Raw genomic sequence first — 21,646 nt, forward strand, 5'->3', positions numbered from 1 at the left:
CTGCCACATCAAATTATTTAATGGTTATACAAGGTTTCTCAAATACATGGTTATGTTTATTTACACAAAAGAAATTAGAGAGACGAGAAGAAGTAAAGTGGTCCACTCAGCATCACCCAGAGTTAAGCCTAGAAGGGATAGTATTCTCATTTAAAGCTTAGCACCTTCAAATCCATAAAGAGAAGTTTGTCCTGCTTTCAGATAACCATGTCCTAGCTAGATAACTCTTTAATGTATACCTCTCCACCTTTTATTGGGTTCAAGTTCACCTTTCAGAAGATTGTACACTTGCTAGTGCAAATTCTTAAACCATTCAAGTTAAATCTCACCCTTTATCCCCCTGACATCCCTCCACAGGTTTCAAGTCATGATCTTATCTCCATTTATTCTTCCTGTGAACCTGAGCAATACTTTGGGGTCTATCAGATTACAGCAGAAATCATTAGAATGGCTGGGGAGATGTAAAAGGAAAAATTCTAAGCAAGGATAAAGAGTTCTCTTTGGCATGGGAAATAGAGGACAGCTATGGGTGAGGAAATATGTGAGGAGACTCTAAATGAAGTGCTACAGGGCATCTACTTGGTTGTTCTTTTTCGCTACCTAGTCATTTTGCCTACTCTGACTGGGACAGTAAATGAAATTAGCAGACTCTCAATTTAAAGGAGATCAAAGGCAATCCTTTTTCACACAATATGCAATTATTCACTACTGCAGGATATTATTGAGGCAACCTGAAGCAAAAAGAATTTGGAAAAGGATTAGGTGATTATATGAATAAGAACAGCTTGTGCAGTTACTAGCAGGGATAACAATTACATGGCCAATTAGTCTCCTGGTGTCAGGATATGCACTGAGCTAAAACTGGGGTCAAAGAATGAACTGCCTGTAGAAGAGTACAGTGGCATGTAATTTTCTAGATGCATGATCAGAATTTCTTTGTTTAATCCCTCTGAAGAATCTATGGGGAAAATTCTTCAGAATGTATAGTATGAATTGCTTCAGCTTTGAGTTTTGGATCTGGGTCAGACACAGAACCAGCCTCTGAGCAGCTTCCATACAAAGATTCACTACCAAAGTCCTGAAATGACATTTGAAAATGGTGGAATAGGAAGGGTAACATGCTAGCAGTCTGAAGACCCAAGCTCCTCATCATATTTTATAATAACCTGTTGACTTGGAGGACACTCCTTATTTAGTAAACTTCAGCTCTCTCATAGAAAATGGCAGTCATCTTGGGTCTGTGAAATAAATTGGAGCCCCAGTTTTTGATAGTTCACAGTATATGGTAGAAACACTGAATCAAGTCTTAAACAAAGTACATGTGGCACCAAAAATGATTTTGTTTCAGTCACCCATGAGAATTCAGCTTTCTCTCATTTAACTATGGCATCCATGTTTTCTCATTACTGCCAATCAGCTTCCACCTATGTGTGCCAAAGGGTCACTAGCACTGATAACTCTCCCTCACACAAGTCTCAGCAAACTCTGTTTCAAGAGTTCCTCTAAGAAACATTTTCTCAGTTTCTAAAAGACCGAATACTGCTCAATTTTTTTTTCTTTTGTTTTTTTTTTTTTGGTGGTACCAGGGATCAAACTCACAACCTCGTGCTTGCCAGGCAGGCACTAACACCACTGAGCTATATCCCCAGCCCCACTGCTCAACTTTAGATTCATATAAAATCTGTGTAAGAATGCTGTGTCCAGTGCAGCTCTCAGTTCCTGGGCTGTTGGAGGGGACAACTGTGGGATAATGGAGAAATGAAGATAAGAGTCCAAATACAGAAAGCTGAGGTCAGGTGGAGCCCTCTCTCTGGATGGGAGGAAAAGAATTGCTCAAGTATCACAGTGCATTTATTTATACATTCAGCAGGTTGATGTCATGCGACACCCTTCTGCCTAGCAACCTGACTGCATGGCAGCCTCAGTGGACCTTGTACTCTTGGAGCTGGAGCAGCTTATTCACGTGGCTTACCTTGGGAACGCTGTTTTAGGGAGGGCCTTGCTCCAGCCCCATATGTGTGATTAATCTCCAGCTTCAGCCACTCCCCACAAACGAAACTTTTCTATTTGACTCATTTAGGCAAGTTTCTTCAAAGTAAGGTCAAATGAAAATGTGTACCTGCAGATACAAGAAGGGGCTGAGAAGGACATGTTTTCAGCTCCACAGTTTCTTCTCTTCAGTCTACCTTCTTTTATTCAAATTATCAGAATAGTGTAATAATTGGGGAACCCTGTTCCAGAAATGGAAACTAAGCAAAGATTGGAAGTAATATAAAAAACTGAGAAAATTTTGAAAAAAAAAATACAGAGAATATCTAAATTACAGATGGACAAACTGATCCCTAATTCACAATGTGTAAAATATCTGTTGGTTTAGGAAATAAGTATGTAACGTGTGTAGATAGCCACTTATCTATATTCTTTAATTCATGAAGGGACACAGTGTTGGTGAACCTTGGGCAAGCATGCCACAGTGGGCTGTTTGCTATCACTGAAAGTTCTAAAAGGTTTGCCATCACTGGCCTAGAGGAAGAGAGCAATTAACAAATGACAAATTTTTATCCTAGCTGCACCCTGTATTAACCACCCACACTGGTGGTTAATCTATGTTATAGCCAAAATATATGGGCACAATCTTCCCCAGAAGTTTTCTCCTGTTACAGGCCCATGGCCTCATTTAATTCTGGGAAACCACAGCAAAGAAAGATTGAAACTCTGAGATAGGAAAAGTCCCTACTTCTTCTCCCTTTGTACCCACACTCCCTGCACAGGGATATGGGCCTGCCCACTGTCCAGCAAAACTATAGCTAATGTTTGCATTTTGGTTGAATTTTTTTAAGAAAATGTGACTTTAGAATATTTAATTGCAGAAATCCTAGGGCAACTACTATAGAATACATAAGCATAAGACTCACCTTGGAAAGACGAGGAAAGAGGAACATTTCTGAACATTGGAAAAACTACCGTGGTTCAAATGAGAAAGAAAAAATAGAGACATAGAGTAACTGTCCCCATTACTTCATGAGAATTGCATAGAGATATATCCTCAAAATAGATGGCTCTAGAAAGAAGGAATATAGAAGTAAATAATATATGAAAAGTGGGGAAAAGATCAAACTGGATGCAACATGTTTTATTTTCCATGCCCTGCTCAAACGTATTAATGATAGAGAAATCTCTGGAATTCTCAACAAGCTAACATAACTGTGATTACAAAACCAAACACCACTAGACTATCAATTCTGTGTTTTAATAAAACATAGAAGTACAAAATAAATTAAAAACAAACCTAATTGAATGATATTTAAAAATAATAACATACCACAAACAAAGAGCAATTATTTAGCTATGCAACAATGACACAATGTTAGGAAACCTACCTCTAGTAATTTATTTATAAATGGGTCAAAAGAGAAATAGCATTATCTCAATGGAGACCAAAATTCCACTGGCAAACTTTAACATATACTGCAATTAAAATTCCTTGCTAATCTATGAAAAAAAAACAACACATTATCTTAAGCTGAAAAGAAAAATGCATCTAAAGTATACTGCCACCACTACTCAAGGCAAAAATGTAATGACAGCACAACTATCAGTCAGGGTTTACTAGAGATGCAGATCTAATACAAGATATACAAATGTACAAGAAATTACAACTTTGACTTACAATGGTCAGCCACAGAGTTGGATGAGGAAGTGTGCAGAGGGTGTCTGCATGATGGAGATTGAACAGCCCAGTCCCAGGCCTGGAGCTCACTGCAGTGTCCGTGCAAATCCGTATCAGGAGGCTGATGGGTCTACAACAGAACACTGAAGAATCTGTGATGAAGGCCAAATAATCTACACCAGAAGGCTGAAGAGTCCCAGGTGGAAACCAAGCAGTCTGCACCAGAAACCGGGAGATGACCACCAAGTCGAAGGAGAAGACTGGAGCTTCTCCAAAGAACCAGCAATCAGTCTTTCCTCATTTCCCTTTTATTGTGTGCAGCCTACCCACCCTGGAAGGTGTGTGTGGGGGGGTCCTCTACACCCACACCATCTCCATGCCCTCCTCTTGCACAGGCTCAGGATGAATACAAAGTAAGCACCTTGGCTCCCTGCTGAGTCACATAGTTAACCTTCTAAACTTCTCAATTTGACACAATGAACAACATTCTGGAGCAGGAAAGGCTTGTCCTTTTCACCCCAGGATATACAACTGCTGAATCACTTAGTTAAGCTTCTAGACTCCCCAAGTGGACACAATATATCAACCATAGCAACAACTAAAGTCTGAAAAAAAAAATGATGATATCACTACAAGTTTCTGGGTATTGTAGACCTCAAGACAGGGTACAATCATAAGGTAAATGAAAAAGATTTTAGAAAGTATTAGAAATACAAGATCAAATGAACTTAACTGAAAAAAATTGGGAAGAAAGTGACTTGAATAATAAATCTAAGTGAAGGTAGAATAATTATTAAATCTTACTAGCATTTGGCAAGATAATGTGTTATAAAAAACAATAACTTGTGTAGGAGTTGGTAAAAATAAGTAGAAATGTGGTTTTCGAGAATCTTATATAATAATAAGTAGAGAAGTATTAGACTAAATTAGAAATGTGTAGGAGCTACTTAAAATAAGCATTTACTTCAGGATATAAAAGCAGATTTTATAAGTAAAAAGTTATATTTTTAAATGTAATATTTCAAATTTCCAAATATGTTAATTTTCTCTGAGTTCATCATTGTTTGACACTATTCTCACTGAATCTGAACAGAAATTATATTTTCTGCTTAAATGAACAAAGTGATTATAAAAACAGCAAATGAGAAAGAATAATTAAGAAAACTTTGAAAGATGAACAACACCAGGGTAGGGGGATGGTGCACACCTCCAGCCACTGAAAATCCATAACAATAGTGTATTAAAATTATGGTCATGGTACCAGAATAGGGAAACAGATGAATAAAATAGAACTGAAATCTTAGGAGCAGATCTAAGTACATAACAGAATTAAGTCTAAGATAAATGTGACAGTTTAAGTCAGCAATTAAGGGATGGATTCTTAAATAAATTGTGTTCAGATAATCAGCTAATTATTGTACAAAAGGGAAACTGGATCTCTGTCTCCACTAATATCTTAAAATAATTTTTAGATAATTGCATATTTAAATGTTAACTAGAAACCGGTGTTGGGGACTAGAAAACATGTTAAGTAATTTCAAGGTAGGAAGAATTTCTAGACACCAGATGCAGAAACCACAACTGAAAACAATTTTTTTTTTTTAAAAAAAAAGCTATATAGGATTTTAAATCACAGAATTAAAAAATAATCTACCTTTAAAAATGTCAAAAAATGTAACCCAAACACTGATCTATCTGTAGCATCAGTGACAAAAAAGGCCAACAGTACAAATAAAAAGAATTTTTATAACTTGAAATTACTGAGAGAAAACCAAATTTGTAAAATAGACAAAAGAAGATTACACTGCAGCCAACTTGCAGATGATAAAATAAAAATGCTAATGTACAGAAGAAAGCAAGCACCTTAATAATGTAAAGCAAATAATTAAATAACATTTCTCATCTATCAAACAAAAAAGAAATAAAGTACATCAATGCTGTGTGCTGGCACAAAGACAGGAGAAGACATGCTCAGACAGAGCTCCTGGTGTGTTCAATTGCATCAAAGGCCTTTAACTTAGTAATCCAATTTCCTTAGGATTATCCTATTATAGATAATACAAGCAGTTCTTCATAAGGATGCTTACTGAACATCGCCTGAAATAATGAAAAACTGGAAACAATGAACAATAGAGATTGGTAAAATATATACCGACACATGAATACTACCATTTTTAAACGCACTGAACACTGAATAGGCTAATTTTATGTTAGACATTTCATTTTAACATGATGTTATGTCTTAAAAATATATATGATTCAAATCATTTGAAATTGGTAATATTCAACTATTTTGAGGTACAAAATGGTAATTATACATGCCTTGGCCCACTAATAAATTATTTTGTTTTTGAAAAAATAACATACTTATTCAAAGAATATAAGTTCTGGAAGATAATGAAAAACCTCAAATTGCTAACAGTATGTACCTAACTGGTTAACATGTGGAATTTCCTCGCAAGTATTGTTCTGTAGTTTATATACTTTTTAAGTTTTACTCTAATTAATATTCTTTAAAACCAGAAAAAGAAAGATAATACAAAAACACACCTAAATTTTCCTTCCCTATGCATGCCCCTGGAGTAAACTGAAGCTGTCACATACTTCCCTGCATGTGACGGGGGCTGAGACCAGAAATCCCACCCCATACCAACTTGAAGGGGATGCTGTTTTGTCAACTCTGGCCCTACCTCCAACCTGTTTGGCTTGTCTTTTCACAGAAGTAGAACATGAGTGGCTAAGGGAATACTAAATTATGCATGCTAGAATTAGGCCCCATTTCAACCCTCCCTCATCACACATGTAAAGTTTTCCACTGTTAATTTTGAATGACTGAAATTATGTTGCTAAAGGGATTTAAGCAAACCTAATGCAAAAACTTTCCAGAGAAAACGGTCATCTAAACAATCAGGGGTGACAGATGTTTATAGGAACCACTAGTGAGGTGATAACATCAGAGCGATATTGTTTTGACAGCCAAGGCCAAAAAGAAAGTGCATTGAGCTGTAGAATTGTCATTTTATGACAGCAGAAGTTATATAAACCTATCAGTGGAGATTATTTCATTTTTTTTGCAGGACTAAACTAAAGCAAGAATGTAAAACACAAACACAGGTATAAAGGACGTTAGGGATACAGTGCTGTATCCTTAACCACGTAGCCCAGGGGCCAGCCACATTGGCTCCACCTGGGGTACACTTTGTTAGAAATGCAGGATGCTGGGTTTTACTGCAGACCTTCTGAATCTGAAACTTCATTTAATGAGATCCCTAGGTGATCCATATGCATATTCAAGTTGAAAAAGCATTGATGTGGTAGAAACAGTACCTACACCTGTGGTTTTATAATGAAACTCATCAAATGTGGGTCTGAGAATGACTTTTTTTCCTGTTTTGAGGATTGAACCAAAAGTCTTTACATTGAATTACATCCCCATCCCCATTGCTTTTTAATTTTTTGTTTTTTGATAAGAGTCTCCCTAAATTGCTAAATTGCCTAAGCTAGACTCCAACTTGCAATCTTCCTCAGATTGTTGGGATTATAGGTGTGTCCTGCCATGCCGAGTTTACAGTAGGATTCCTCAGTGAAGTACAGCACCTAATGTATCAAAATGGATAGCCATCTACAGTTCTGACATGCACTCCAGGACCAGGATCATTTCTTAATGAGCAACTGTTGGAGGAGCAGATCTGCAGAAAAGAACAAGACAGACTTCTAGAGAAAGGGTTAAGTGCTGGCAAGAGTCATTAACAAGTACTTGAGCAAGCCTCCCTCCTGGAATATAAAGAAATAAAAGTAGTATGTCATTATGAAAGACACAGATAAACTGGACGTGGTGGCACATGCCTGTAATCCCAGCACTTGGAAGGCTGAGGCAGGAGGATTGCCATGAGTTTGAAGCCAGACTGTGCTACATAGTGAGTTCAAGGTCAACCTGCACCACAGAGCAAGACCCTGCCTCAAAGAACAAACAAAACTAAACAAAGCAAACACACAAACAAAGACATGGATATCACTAATTGCCAGCAACTGAAGGTCTAAAATATCCTCAATATAAGTAAGAATTTTCTAACCAAATAAGTACCAAAGGCATGGCGTATCAGAGGGGGAAAATCACTTCTGTTGCCATCTCAATCAGCAGGAGATATTCAAATGTTCTTGGTGTTTTGGTGGGTTTTATCTGTACATAATTAACTTTGACAATATGCTCTCAACTCACATGAAATTCGGAGATGGTAAAATTACACAGTTAGCAAATACAAGCCACAGTAAAGTGTTAGCTTTCTGTCCTTGTGACAAAATAACAGAAAAACAACTTAAAGGAGGAAGCATTCATTTTGGCTTACAGTTTCCGAAGTTTCTATCTTGTGGTAAGAAAGAAAATTCATGACAAAGGGGCCTGGCACAGGAAAGCTGCTCACCGCACGGCAGCAAGGAAGCCGGGAGAGCTGTGCCCACATAGGGGGCTTCCTCAATCTGCTTTTCTTCCATCTGGACCCCTAGTGTAGTGGGTGGTGCCACCTACATTCAGGACAGTTGTCCCCATCAGTTTATTGTCCCATATGCCTATTGTCTCTGGAAATGCGCTCATAGGTGACCCAGCAGTGTGCTTTACTCACTTCCTACCGATCCAAGGAAGCTGACAGAAGGGTAACCGTCACATACAGTGATCCTGAAGCTGAGCTACAAAAGAGAGTTTTCGTGCATCAAATAAGGAACAACCTAGTACCTCTGGTACCTTTGGTGATGAAAATACCCCTGCCATTCCAAGTGGTTTTGAAAAACATGATTCTAGTTCCTCGTTCTTGAAAACACTGGTATGGTCAGTTCAGAAGTAAGGAAAAGGCTGAGAAATAGCATTTTTTGGAAAAATCTTTTCATAACTGGGATGGTCTGTGCTTTCCTCTTTCTAATTTAACTAGCTGCTGAACATGAAAACGGGATGCGTGACACAACTACTAGCTCCTCCCATACCCAGCCCCTGGGTGCTGTTCGTAGCAGAAGGCACATTCAGAGATGACCTGTGCATTTCCTACAATCCCAAAATAGGACGCTCTATTCAGGAGGACCCCCAGATTCTAGCTATTCTGTGAAATTGGCCATTGAACCCAAGATACGTGGTCAACGGCTGTGTACTTCCTTATTTCATTGTACCTTGGTATCCACGGAGACATTATAAGGCACTTTAGGACCATGAAACACATTTATTTTCTTTTTTTATTTTAAAGAGAGTAATAAATGAGAAACAAACAAACAAAATAGAACTGTAGCAGCATACCAGTATCACAAGCATAAACAAATCAAAGAACATTCAAAGTGATACAGGGTCTCTAGGCAAAATAGTACAAATCAACAGTGGTTTTTACATTACATATCACTATCCTCACCTACACTGCTCAGATTACCAGTTGTAAGAATGAAAGATTGCTCAAATTATTATAGGGAATAAGAAAATAATTCTTCGATAAAACAGTAGAGATAATACAGAGTTGCATTAGACAAGATGGTAGGAGTTCACCGTTGTAATTCCATTGCATATTGTTACCTTCAGATCAGTTGCTCGGACCACCAGACACAAGCATGCAAAGTCGATCAGAACAGAAAAGATTGTAAGCATTAACTGTCATTTCAATACACCATCAGACATCAGCAGCACAGTCATCACAGCTATTCATATATATATTTATGTTTTGTTTCTTTCTTTTTTCTTCTTTCACTCAAGCCAGTCATTCCTTCCTTTGAGAAATTTCTTTCCCTTTCCTATCATCTACTGTACATTTTGAGTTTTACCTAGTCTTTTAGTTTCCTACACCAAGGAGACAATATGATGTCTATACATCTGGGTCCGATTTATTTCACTTATCTTCTTATGTAGAAGCAGGACATAATTTGAAAATAATTTAAACAAGTGAGAGTATTTTAAGGAAGCTGAATGGCTTTGTATATCTACTATATTAATTTTTGAAAATTTTGAACAGTCTCTGGATTTTTCAACCACACCAGATATCTCCCTGGATAAACATTACCCTTTTTGTGTTAATATTTGGAGAACAATATCATCACTGTTAATGACTTATTATTGAAAAATTACTGGAAAGAATATGAACACATAAAAACAGACAGACATTTGTTAAATCATATCACCTTTTAAGCACTTGAAATTTGGGGACGTCTCTTAATTTCTGAACTTAGGATAAGAGGACATTTTTATATAAATGCTTTGGGCCTCACAAATAATTCATACAAAACATTTGTCATAGTTCTAGGCATAACTTAACCATTCAGTAAACAGTCTTTTCATTCCTCCATTTCTTCTATATCAGCAGCGGAGTGGGAAGACTCTTTGCTATGGAGAATGGACCCTTAGTGAGTGTTGCTTTTCTACAAACACTTTCTAGACCACCAGAGAGGCCACTGAATCCTGAAGGTATGGGCAAGACGTTGCTTCCTTTTCCGAGAATGCTAGCTTAAATTTAGTTGCAAGTGCTGTTTAAATTTAGAGTGTGCTTGTTTTTTGTTTTTTTTTTGTTTTTTTTTTTGCTTGAAGCAAACTGTCCTGTGTTTACTTGTACTTATGCAGTTTAAAGCACCTGGTTTCTCATGACAGAGTCATGGGTATATATTGGAGCATTCTAGAAGAGAGAGCTTTGTGAGCCTCCTGCATCCTCGCAGAGCAAGATGCATGTTTGATTCTGGGCTATTGCATCAGGCAGAACTTCTGGACACAACTGACATCGTAGTCAGAGCAGAACAAGATGGCCTGAGCAACCCAAGGGACCTGAGACTTGTGGTGATGCCCACTCTCTTCATCTCCAGCAATCCTCTAAGCGCTGCCTGCTGGGAGCAGCGGAGCACCTCCCCTTTCCTGGCAAGGAGACCTTCCCTCTACTCCACTGGTGTGGGAATTGGCAGGAAGTATTGAGTTTAAAATTTTTTTTTTTTGGTACCGGAAATCAAACTCAGGACCTTGAGCTTGCCAGGCAGGCACTTGTGCTGCTGAGATATATCCCCGGACCTTGAGTTTGAATTTAAAGTGTCTCATCTAGAGAATCTTATGTGGCATGTGAGAACCTATTCAATTACAGGAAGAAAGGTTTTTCTTATTTTCAAATTTTGAACTCCAAAATCTGTTTCTGACCCATTTGAAACATAAGCAAGTAGAAGTTTATTTGTTCCTGTAAACCAAAACAAAAGCATCAAACAATGTCTGCCCCCAAAGAAGCCTTTTCCCTAAACTCCCTGTTCAGCCCTACCTATGCTGTTATGAACTTAGTCCCTTGCAGTCCTGGTTTGCTCCATCAGGTAGGGAAATGGGTCTCCCTTATCCCTACAACCCCATGCTGTTATATCGAGGGGACCACTGGTCCAGAACATTCCTCTGCCCCTTTCAGAGCTGATTGTTTATGAATGTCATTGATTACATTTGTGTGTGTTTTGCATCTGTGAGAGTTTTTGAACTTAATTTGGTCTTGGTAGTGAATTACTAACTCCATCACCTATTCTTCTTTTGTCCAAACCCAAATCATCTTGAGCGCTCCAAGGAAGCTTACTGAAGGACAGGTGCTCAAACCAAGTTGGAGTTAGGCAAGTGATGAGGAGATGGAGTTAATAATTCACTGATTAATAAGGCCAGGTTAAGTTGGCGAATAGAGACATGAGATGACTGTCTTTATGCAAACAAAGAAAAACAAGTCTCTTCCAGGTGATCTGGCTCAAGGAAAGCAACAATGTGTACAACTATGTGCGCGGAGCCTATCAAAGAGCAGTTCAGAGACGGATGGGTGAACCTACTTACTTCATCAATTGTACTCCCCCCACCTCCTCAAACCCTTTCACATCAATGCCACTTGTGAGATTTTCTTAAATATTAAAGCTATCTTATGTGGGAAAGGCTACAGTTTCCACAGCATTTTATGATCTTCATTGCTTTGCATGCTAATTCTGCACACACACCAATGGACCTCAGAAATCAGGGTTATAACTGCACCCCATTTTTACTTATTCAGAGAATATATACTGACTATAAGCCGAGCAAGACACCAGACAAGACATTTTATACCAGTTTGTTATTCCTAGGAACACTATTTTGTAGGCACTATGATCATCTCCTCTTTATAGATGACAAAACCGTTTTTTTCTAGGATACTAAATTGCTCTGCTGGAAATTCCATGCGTTGCAGGTAAGTAACCCTCTTGGTGAGTTGCAGAGCTCCTACATCAGTGACAGTGAAACCTTCAGAGACTGAGGGCTCACGATGCAGCCCTAAACCCACTTATTTATCGCAAAGGGCCAGCACTGCAATTAAACCTGGATACTGAGGTTTTAGTTTGAAAAATAACAATACATGCATTAAAAGAAAACACACTGACAGAGCTTTCAAAAAGCATGAGTGCCATGGGTTTGTCACCACTGTGACTCTTTCCTTATATGTCAAATATTGTACATTGCTTGTTTGATAAAAAAATTCTGGAATGCCTAAATGTAATTACAATCCACCTTACAAGGGACTGAAAGAATAGAGAAGCCCTACAGTTAATAGCTTCAGGCCACACCAAAACCAAAACAGCTCCACACTCCTGAACTTTGTTCCAACCCTTGACTGAAAACCTCAAGAGAAGACTATCTAGATTTCATCACATTCTGTTTACAACCCCAACCGAGACAGGATGAGCACCCCTCCTAAGTGGGTGTTTCCTACCCTAATACTGCCTGCTTCACACTGTCCTGCCTCCCTTTTCTATAACCAGAATACATTCAAAATAAGCAATGGGTGCTTTATTCTTCCAAATTTTATAAAACCATTTTTTTAATATTCAGCATATTTATTTATTTATTTATTTATTTTGCAATTGCTATGTAGCTGTGTGGCTGGTTGCTTAGGGAATATTTCCCCTGTAGATTTTGTTGTTATTGTTGTTGTAGCATTTCTTATGCTTCAATATAGATCCTTTTACTTCAGAGATATCTTGGTCTCTAGAATTTCAACTTTCCAGGTTTCTTTTGTTGTGTTCGGATGGTAAGGGAATTTCTGAAAGAGAGAAGGGCGCACACCAGTTATCCGAACAGGGAACATGGAAGGAAGGCGTCATCAAACTGCAGCAAGTGAGGTTGCCTGCACTAGAAGAATGGGATGGGAGGAATTTTCTTTATGGATGGTTGACTTTTTCTGGTGAGAAGCAGTCAGAAGAGCGGAGAGAGGTATAAGTAACCACAGTTTGAGTAGAAGCAATTTATTCAAATTTAGCTTCAAGTTTGCTGGCATTCTTTTTTTTTTCTTGAGACAGGGTCTTGCTATGCAGTTCAGGCTGCCCTTGAGCTCACTTTTTAGCCCAGGCTGTTCTTGAACCGGCAACGATCTTCCTGCCTCAGCCTCTCCAATGCTTGGATTACAGGCATGCGCCACCACATCCGGCTCATGCTGGTACTGAACATTTTTAATGGCCTACAGACACTTTTTAAGTCATTAGCTTCTCAGATGTGGTCCCTGTACCATTCTCTTTTCCTCTTGACCCATCTGCCCCTCACTTGCCAAGTAAACTGGGCAGACTTGCCCTCTCCTCTATCCAGCTATTAATAATCTGCCTGATTTTTGCTTTCTGTTTTCCCCTACTGAATTCTGCATATTTTTCCCATTCATCTCTCATTCATTTTTTCTTCAACTGCATATAATTTGCTGCCACATTAGTGGATTTTTTTAGTTATACCGTTTAGCATTTTTTTAAATTGTAAAAATTCTTTAATGTACTAATTAAAATTTTTCATTATTTGTACTTTCAAGCTTGTCATTTCTTTTCATTAAATATGTTAACCTTAGTTGTTTCATCACCTGAATCTGATAAACTCTTTTGTCTAATTAGTGGGACTTCATGCCTAGGGCTATTGCTTCTGCTCCTTCCTACTCTTGAAAGTCTTGTTGTTGGGAGTGGGGTTTTTACCTGGGATTATGTGCTGGTTATTGGCTTCAGAAAAATGATTTGCAGGGATTTCTAAGGACCTAGAACAAAAGAACATTCCTCCAAGGAGAATTCTGATTTCTTTTGGACTTACATTTGGAGATTTTGAGATCAAAAACTATTTTAAACCAAATTCAAGGGATTTTTGGAGTTCTATTTATAATGTAAAATTGAAATGCAGTTTCACTAGGGGACCAGTGTGACATGTACTAGCTTCCAGAGATGGGTTAAGGTCCTATTCACCTCCATATCACCCCAATCTGCTCACAGAGGTGACAATCACCCCAGCCCGGGACGGATTTATTCTGCTTTGCCTCACTTACATCCATGTGCAATATTGCTCAGACCGCCCACCTTAAACTGGTGTTCCTTCTCACTTCTTGTCTCCAGAGGTGTGAAATACAAGGCTTTGACTTTAGCTCTATTTTTTCTAGATGGGCAAATGAGCCTACAGCACTTTCTTATTATTTTGAGATCCTATGATGTCTTTGATCTTAGCCTGAAGATCTTTGATCTTCATCATGTTTCAGTTTTACAAAAGTGTTAAGGGGAATTTTAAAATATACTTTGTCATTATCTTTAGTTGTTAATGGTGGGAGATGTGGTATGACGTGACCTAGAACATTAGTACTAGACACAGTCAATGGCTGAGAGCTGATTTTTCTCCAGACTACTCAAAATCTTTTCCCACACAAGGTTACATCCTGTGCAATAAGGCTAGTGTGATACTTACAGGTAGTAGGGGCACCACCTGCTCTCAAATTGCTGCACAGAATTTTTGAGTACAAGAGAATGATTTTTTCCCAAGGCTTTAATTTTGCTTCTTCTTGGGAGTCTTTATTAATTGTTGATATCCGCGTGCAGAAGACATATCTTATATGTACTTTGTTTACTCCTGCTGAGATGTTCTGTTTTACCTAAATCCCAATTGAGTTCTGAAAACGCCTTTGGTCTAGGTGTCTTAATTACTGATTGTGCAATAAACCCCGATTAACAAAATAATAATCTGAACACCACAAAGTCAATGCCACTGGTGATGGGGCACTTGGAAGAAACCCATGAAATTTATAAGACATCTGTTAGTGTTTAATGAATACTAGGGAAATAATTTAAGGTCACCCTTTCAGCTATCAGTCAGCTGTAATTTTAAAAAGTCTTCACAAATATTTAGTCACTGGGAAAATGAACTTAATCTTGTGATGGGAAACGATTCTTGGTGTAAAGAGTGTTGGTAAGAACATGGACAGAGAGAACCGCAAAGAATAGAGCAACGCGATCTGTTGCTACATGTGTTATATTACATGCGTCATGTTGTGAACCTGCTGGCCTGCCCTATCCTAAACAAATGAAACTAATTACTCAGTAGGGAAGCAAAGCGCGGGCCTTACATTTATTTAGAATGCCTTGTAAGGTTTCCTTTCAATGGGGAACTTGGTTTCTTAATTAATACATGAGAGCCATAGGTCTATTAAATTAGAAATATAGCCATTTGGAGGAACATTTAGATTAACATGCTGCTTCTTATCTTGGAGACAAAAGTAAACATCACCTTTAAGTTTGAAACCCTCCAGAGTCTCACTGGTCTACAATGTTTATAGTAGACTTCTCCAAGTCCGCACTGGAAAGCAAAAGGATTTGCAGTAGTGTGCCTCCAATGACTGAGTTCTCCCGCTTCTTTCTCTGCAGATTGGAGGGCTCGGGGGTTTCCTCTCTGTTCTGAGTCTTGGGTTCCTGAGGAATTTTAAGCTGATCTTTTCCAAGGTCTATTTCAGTCCTGAAGTGTGTGACATGATCGTTCATGCCACAGTTTCACCAACAAGCTGATCTGTTCTTCTCCTTGATACACTTCAGATCCTTTTTATGACTAAGAAAATGGATTTGAGAGAGGGAGTATGGTGGCACTAAGGACGCAGTACCCCGAATGTGCCCACTATTGTTACTGTCCTACTAACCTGTCTCATTGTTTATCTTTTTTCTCTTTAAAACAAAAATAAATAAATAAATAAAGAGCTTCAGGGGATACACCAGGTCACTCAGGGTCAGATCCATAGGGTGTTAGACACAATATCCACAGGAGTACAACCCAAGTATGACAGTGAACAGATGAAGTTCAGAAAAAGGGAAAGCTTGGAAAAGAAATGAAACCATCCCCCAACCTGAGCCCTTTTCCCATCACAGGTATGGCGATACCATGGACTACAAGGGCCATGAAGCTGCCCATTTGCCCTATGAGACAAGGCATGGCATCTGTGATAATATGAAAGTGTTGCATTTTTCATAAGCTAGGCTCCCAGCTCAGATTCCAGGGACCAAGCCATTCTGTGAAATGCACAAAAACTTTTAGTAGATGAAGGCAATGAGACAGCCACAGCGTGGCACTCTCCCCAGATACCACTGCCTGCAGTAGTGGTGGCAAGCCTATGGCACGTGTTTTCTTAGTTTTTTTCTTTTAAAACAGAAGATGTTAATGTAAGAGTTGGTGTTTTCTTTTTTCTAAACTAAAATCTCAGTGTTCAGGTTAAATTGCAGTATCGGCACTCTGTGAAAAATCAGTGGGCCTTGGGGTGCAGTTTGGGCCTTTGTCTCTAAGATGCCACTGCTGGCCTACAGTGCCAGGCAAGCCACGGGGTTTCCCCTCCAGGACACAGCCTAGGGTCTGACAGAGTTTCCTTGTTCATGGACTGCATTACCAGAGCAGATCAGGAGTCTGAGCCATTCTTAGAGGACTGAGTTGGGGACAGGAGCAGCAAGTAACAAAGGAGGCAACGTTGGTTCCGCCTGTTGGGCTCTGGGGACAGGGGGAAACATGTGCTAAAGATAAGCTCAGAGGTCAAGGGCATCTAGGACCTGAGGCATCGAGAGGGTAGAGAATCGCTTTGTGCTGGCTGAGAAAACCTCCTCCCTCACCCCCAAATGCCACTGGAAACACAGAGGTTTGGGATAGCTGAGACAAGGGAGCAGAGAGTTCCAGAGGTAGAGAAAGTACGACAGCATGAAGAATTTTGCAAGGCCCTGACAGTGTCAAATACCTGGGCCAAAATGCACTAGGAGTAAATGTGCAGCCTCAGAGTCTATGAACAGCAGATGCCCCCCAATACTGTAGGCTAAAGAGAGCCCCGGTAAAAACTGCAGGGATCCCTGTCAACAAAGCAGGACAACTGCCCTATTTTTCCCTTCTGTGTCTTTTCTTTTATATCTTACCATTTTACATCTTTATGGGTGTCTTAGTTACTTTTCTCCTGCTGCTGAGGCAAAATACCTGATGCCCAGAATTAAGGAAGGAAAGCTGTATTTAGCTCACAGTTTGTGGAAATTTCAGTCTATAATCAGCTGCCAGCACAGGGTGGCACATGGCAGAGGGCAACAGTTCATCGTGGCAGAAAACAGCAAAAGAAGCAAGAGCAAAAGGGAGGAGCAGTGGTAAGCAGTCTCTTCCTCTCCCTTACAGTGTATGCAAACTACCTGCCCCAGGGCAGGTGTAGCACTCAGAGCCATAACCCCAGCATTGGACCATGGATCAATCATAAACTCTGGAAGCCTGCCCCATGACTGCATGAGGCTTTGGGGGGACACCCAGACAGAAACCATAACAATGGCTAATTGATTTTTTTAATAAGGGCATTTTATATATGCATATGTAGGTATGGCTAAATATAACAGTTTTCTGCTTTAACTCCATAGCAGTATTTTGTTTTGTCTTATACTCTCACATCAACAGTGCCCCTTAAGAATATGTAAAACTGTTGGATCAACATCTGGATATAATCCCATTTTCTCCTCCCTTACCTCCCCATTTGTGCTTCTTTTCTCTACCCTTGACTTCTTCCCACATACTTCCTTTTGTCATTCTACTCTTCACACTTTCTCAATTTTTTTATTATTTTCATTCTTCCCTTTCCTTTTTCCCTCCAATCTCGTCTTCTTTTTTACCTATATACTGTTTGAAATACTCTGAATCTCATCATGCTTAATTTGGTATAGCCTACTATGCCATATTACTCACTGTTCTTACTCTGAGTCGATGTGATGGTAGACACCATGCACATCAAGTTCTTAAGTGTCTGATAATCTGCAGTGAGCTTCTCAATTATTGATGTTATTGCCAGTTACTGCCTCCACTCAAGGCAGTGGTAGAGACTGAAGCAACACCCCAGAGTAGACTTACCAGAAATTTTCACATGAGACATCCAGCAACCAAGGACAAACCACTTACCCCTCCCAAAAAAAGAAAGAACACAAACAAAACAAACCACTCCACACAACAGTGGAAAAGACATTATATCAAAGTGTTCTGCAAACCTTAAACAACCAGAATGAGAAAACAAGGCAACCAGATGCCTCCAAAATACTTAATTCCTCAAAAACAGATAGTGAAATTGATGAAGTTCTGAAGTATTTAAAAAACTGATAGTTAAAATTATCAATGAAAACCAAGGAAAGACAAAGAGGAAGGTGAACAAAGCATTTAGTAGAATGATCAGTGATTTTAAAGAAGATATAAATAAGCAGTTAAGTGAATTAAGCATAACAATAAAGGTCATGAAAGACCATTTCAGTAAAGAAAGCTCTGAAAAAGAACCAAGCAGGAATCCTGGAAATGAAAACCTGAACAACTCAAAGAAAAATTTCAGTTGAAAGTCTAGGTAGGAGAATAGATCAGAATGAAAAAATAGTATCAGGAGTTGAAGGTAGGGTACAGGTGCTAAAACATTCAGGAAGGGCCAAAGAGAAAAAGAATAATCAACACTGAAGAGACTACACAAGAGTTCCTGGATAAATCCGAAAGAAATAATTCAAAATTATGGCAGGAACCTTCCCCAAGCCAAGAAATAAGATGGACACCAAAATGAGGAAGGCATTTAGAACCTCAAAAGACATAACTAAACAAAGACCTCCCCATTACACATGACAGATGAAATGCTACAAGTACAAAACAAAGAAAAAGGCAGAGAGAGAGAGAAAGCCAAATCACTTACAGGGGCAAATCAGTCAGTGTAACAGCAGATTTTTCAACAGAAACTCTAAAGGACAGGAGGGCATGGAATGAAGTTCTCCACAGCCTTAAAGAAAATGATCACCAATCCAGATTCTGATATGCTATACCACTATCCTAAAAAATTAAAGGAGAAATAAAGACCTTCCACATATGTATAACCTAGGGAAATTTGGGACCACCAAGCCAGCATTGCAAAAATACTTAAAAGGACCCGCAGAGCAAGAAGACAGCAATTCTAAGACAAAGAGAAACAGTAAAGCTCATTGGAAGAGGAGTAAACAATAAAAAAGAATTAAACACCAGAAAACCACCAAATGATAGGAAATAGTAGAGCCCTTTTAACCCTGAAGGTAAATGGTCTTAACTCTCCAATTAAAAAGATGCAGATTGGCAGACAGATCAAAAAATAGGACACAGCCCTCCATATCTTCTCTGCAAGAAACATACATCATCTGCAAAGAGATACAGAGACTGAGAGGAAAAGGATAGAAAGTGATACTCCAAGCAGCTGGCACCCAAAAGCAGGAAAGATTAGCTATAGTCATATCTCCCAAACCAAAACTGATCAGAAAAGACAAAGAAAGACACTACATATCGGTAAAGGGAACAATTTATCAAGAAGATATAACAATTGAAACTACAAGCTGTATGTTGGCACACCCAATTTCATAAAAAAAAACACTGCTTGACATAAAAGGACAGAGAGAGCTCAACACAATCACAGTGGGGACTTTGACACCTCACTATTACAAATGGATAGATCAACTAGACAAAAGTATTCAATAAAGAAACTGCAAAATGGAACTACAACATAGACTAAACACATTTAATTGATACCTATAGGGCATTTCACCCAACACTGCAGAATACACTTTCTTTTCAGCAATTCATGGAAACTTCTTCAAAATAGAACATAGATTTATCTCCTAAGGCAAGTTTCAATCAATATAAAAAATTGAAATGATCTCATGCGTTCTGTTAGATGACCTTGGAATTATACCAGAAATCAACAGCAAAAGAAGCCACAAACATTAAGGAAAGTGGGGGTTGAACAATACACTTTTAAATAATCAATAGGTTGCAGAAGAAATTACAGAAGAAATTTAAAAATTTGTGAACTCTAATGGCATTGGAAATACTATGTATCAGAATCTGTGGGACACACAGGAACTAAGTCTGAGAGGGAGGTTTATAGCTATGAATGCTTATTTTAAAAGAACAGAGCAACTCCAAATAAATAGCTTAGACAAGAAAGAACAAATGAAACCCAAAAGCAATAGAAGAAAAGAAATAATACAGATCTGAGAAGAAATTAATAAACTTGAAAGTAAAAAAAATACAAAGGATCACCAAAGATGGGTTCTTTTAAAAGATAAAGAAGGTTGATAAGCTCTTTGCCAAATTTACCAAAAGAAAGAATGCCTACATTAGAAAAATTAGAAGTACAAAAGGCAAAATCACAGCAGACACCACTAAAATCCAAAAGTTCATCAGAAATTATCATATATTCTAACAAATTGGAGAATCTGGAGAGAAAGGATGACTTCCTAGACACATATGACCTATCAAAAATGAGCCTAGAAGACATGAGAAATCTAACAAGCAATGAGATTGAAGCAGGAATTAAAACTATACATGCAGGAAAAGTTAGATCAAGTCCATATTGATTTATTGCTAAATTCCACCAGACCGTTACAAACATCACTACTCTTTAAACATTTCTATGTGATAAAAAATTATTTAGAAATAAATATACAAAATATAAAAATATATTTCCATAAAATACAACAAATTTTATACCCATAACAAAACCAGGTAAGGATGCAACAAATAAAGGAAAGCCACTGACCATATTCTTGAGAAACAGAGATGCAAAATGTTCAATAAGATCCTCACCTACAGCATTAAATATTACATCAAGAAGATTGTTGGCTTTATCCCAGAGATGCAAAGCTTGGTCCAACATACGCAAATCAGTAAACATAATATACTAGATAAATAGAAAAAAGGAGAAAAAATACATGATCATCTCAATTGTACTTTAAAAGCCCCTTACAAAATCAATCACCAAAAATTCTACTGAAACACTCTTGGCATGCCTTGGGGTTGTCATCTCCACTCTCTAAAATAATGATTCTCTCTTGGATGTGGTCACAATTACTTGGGGATCCTATGATGTTTGGAGAGCCTACTTTGAAAGATTTTGACTGGTTTTAATATGCACTCTTGGTTCAGAACCAGAATTGGCAAATGTTACAGATATGATCATATTAAAAACAAAACCATTAAAAACACTCTCAAGCCTTTTTTATCCATTCCTCAGTTGATGGGCATGTGGGTTGTTTCCAAGATTTAGCTATGACAAATTGCACTGCTGTAAACATGGGTGCACATATATCACTATGGTATGGCTTTTTAAATTCTTCTTGAAAAATATCCAGAAGGGAAATAGCTGGGTTAAGTGGGACGTCTTACCCTAGCTTTGTGAGGAATCTCCAAACTGATTTCCACAGTGGTTTCACCAATTGACACCCCCATCAGCAGTGGAGAAGTGTTCCTTCTCCCCCACAGCCTCTCCAGCGTTTGTCATTGGTTGATTTCTTAATGATAGCCATTCTTTGAGGGGTTAGATGAAATCTCAGTGTTGTTTTATTTTGCATTTCTCAAATAACTGATTATAATGAACATTTTTTTTCATATATGTATTTGCTTTTAAGTATTTCTTCATCTGAGAAGTATGTATTTATCTCAGATGCCCATTTTTGGATTGGGTCTTTGAATTTTTGAGGCCTGATTTTTAAAAATTCATTATATGTTCTAGATAGGAGTCCTTTGTCTGAGGGGGCAGTTGGATAAAATTTTTTCCCAATTCTTGGATTTTCTTTTTACTCTGTTGGTGATTTCTTTAGATGTGCAGAAAATTTTCATTAAGATAAGATTCCCAGTTGTTGATTCTTTGAAGAAGTTCCCATGCAGTTTGGTTTTTGTTCATGAACTCTCTGCCCACCCTTATGTCTTTGAGAGTT

The sequence above is a fragment of the Chinchilla lanigera genome, unplaced genomic scaffold (assembly GCF_000276665.1).
Source record: "Chinchilla lanigera isolate Chin_1 unplaced genomic scaffold, ChiLan1.0 scaffold00007, whole genome shotgun sequence".
NCBI classification, from domain to species: Eukaryota; Metazoa; Chordata; class Mammalia; order Rodentia; family Chinchillidae; genus Chinchilla; species Chinchilla lanigera.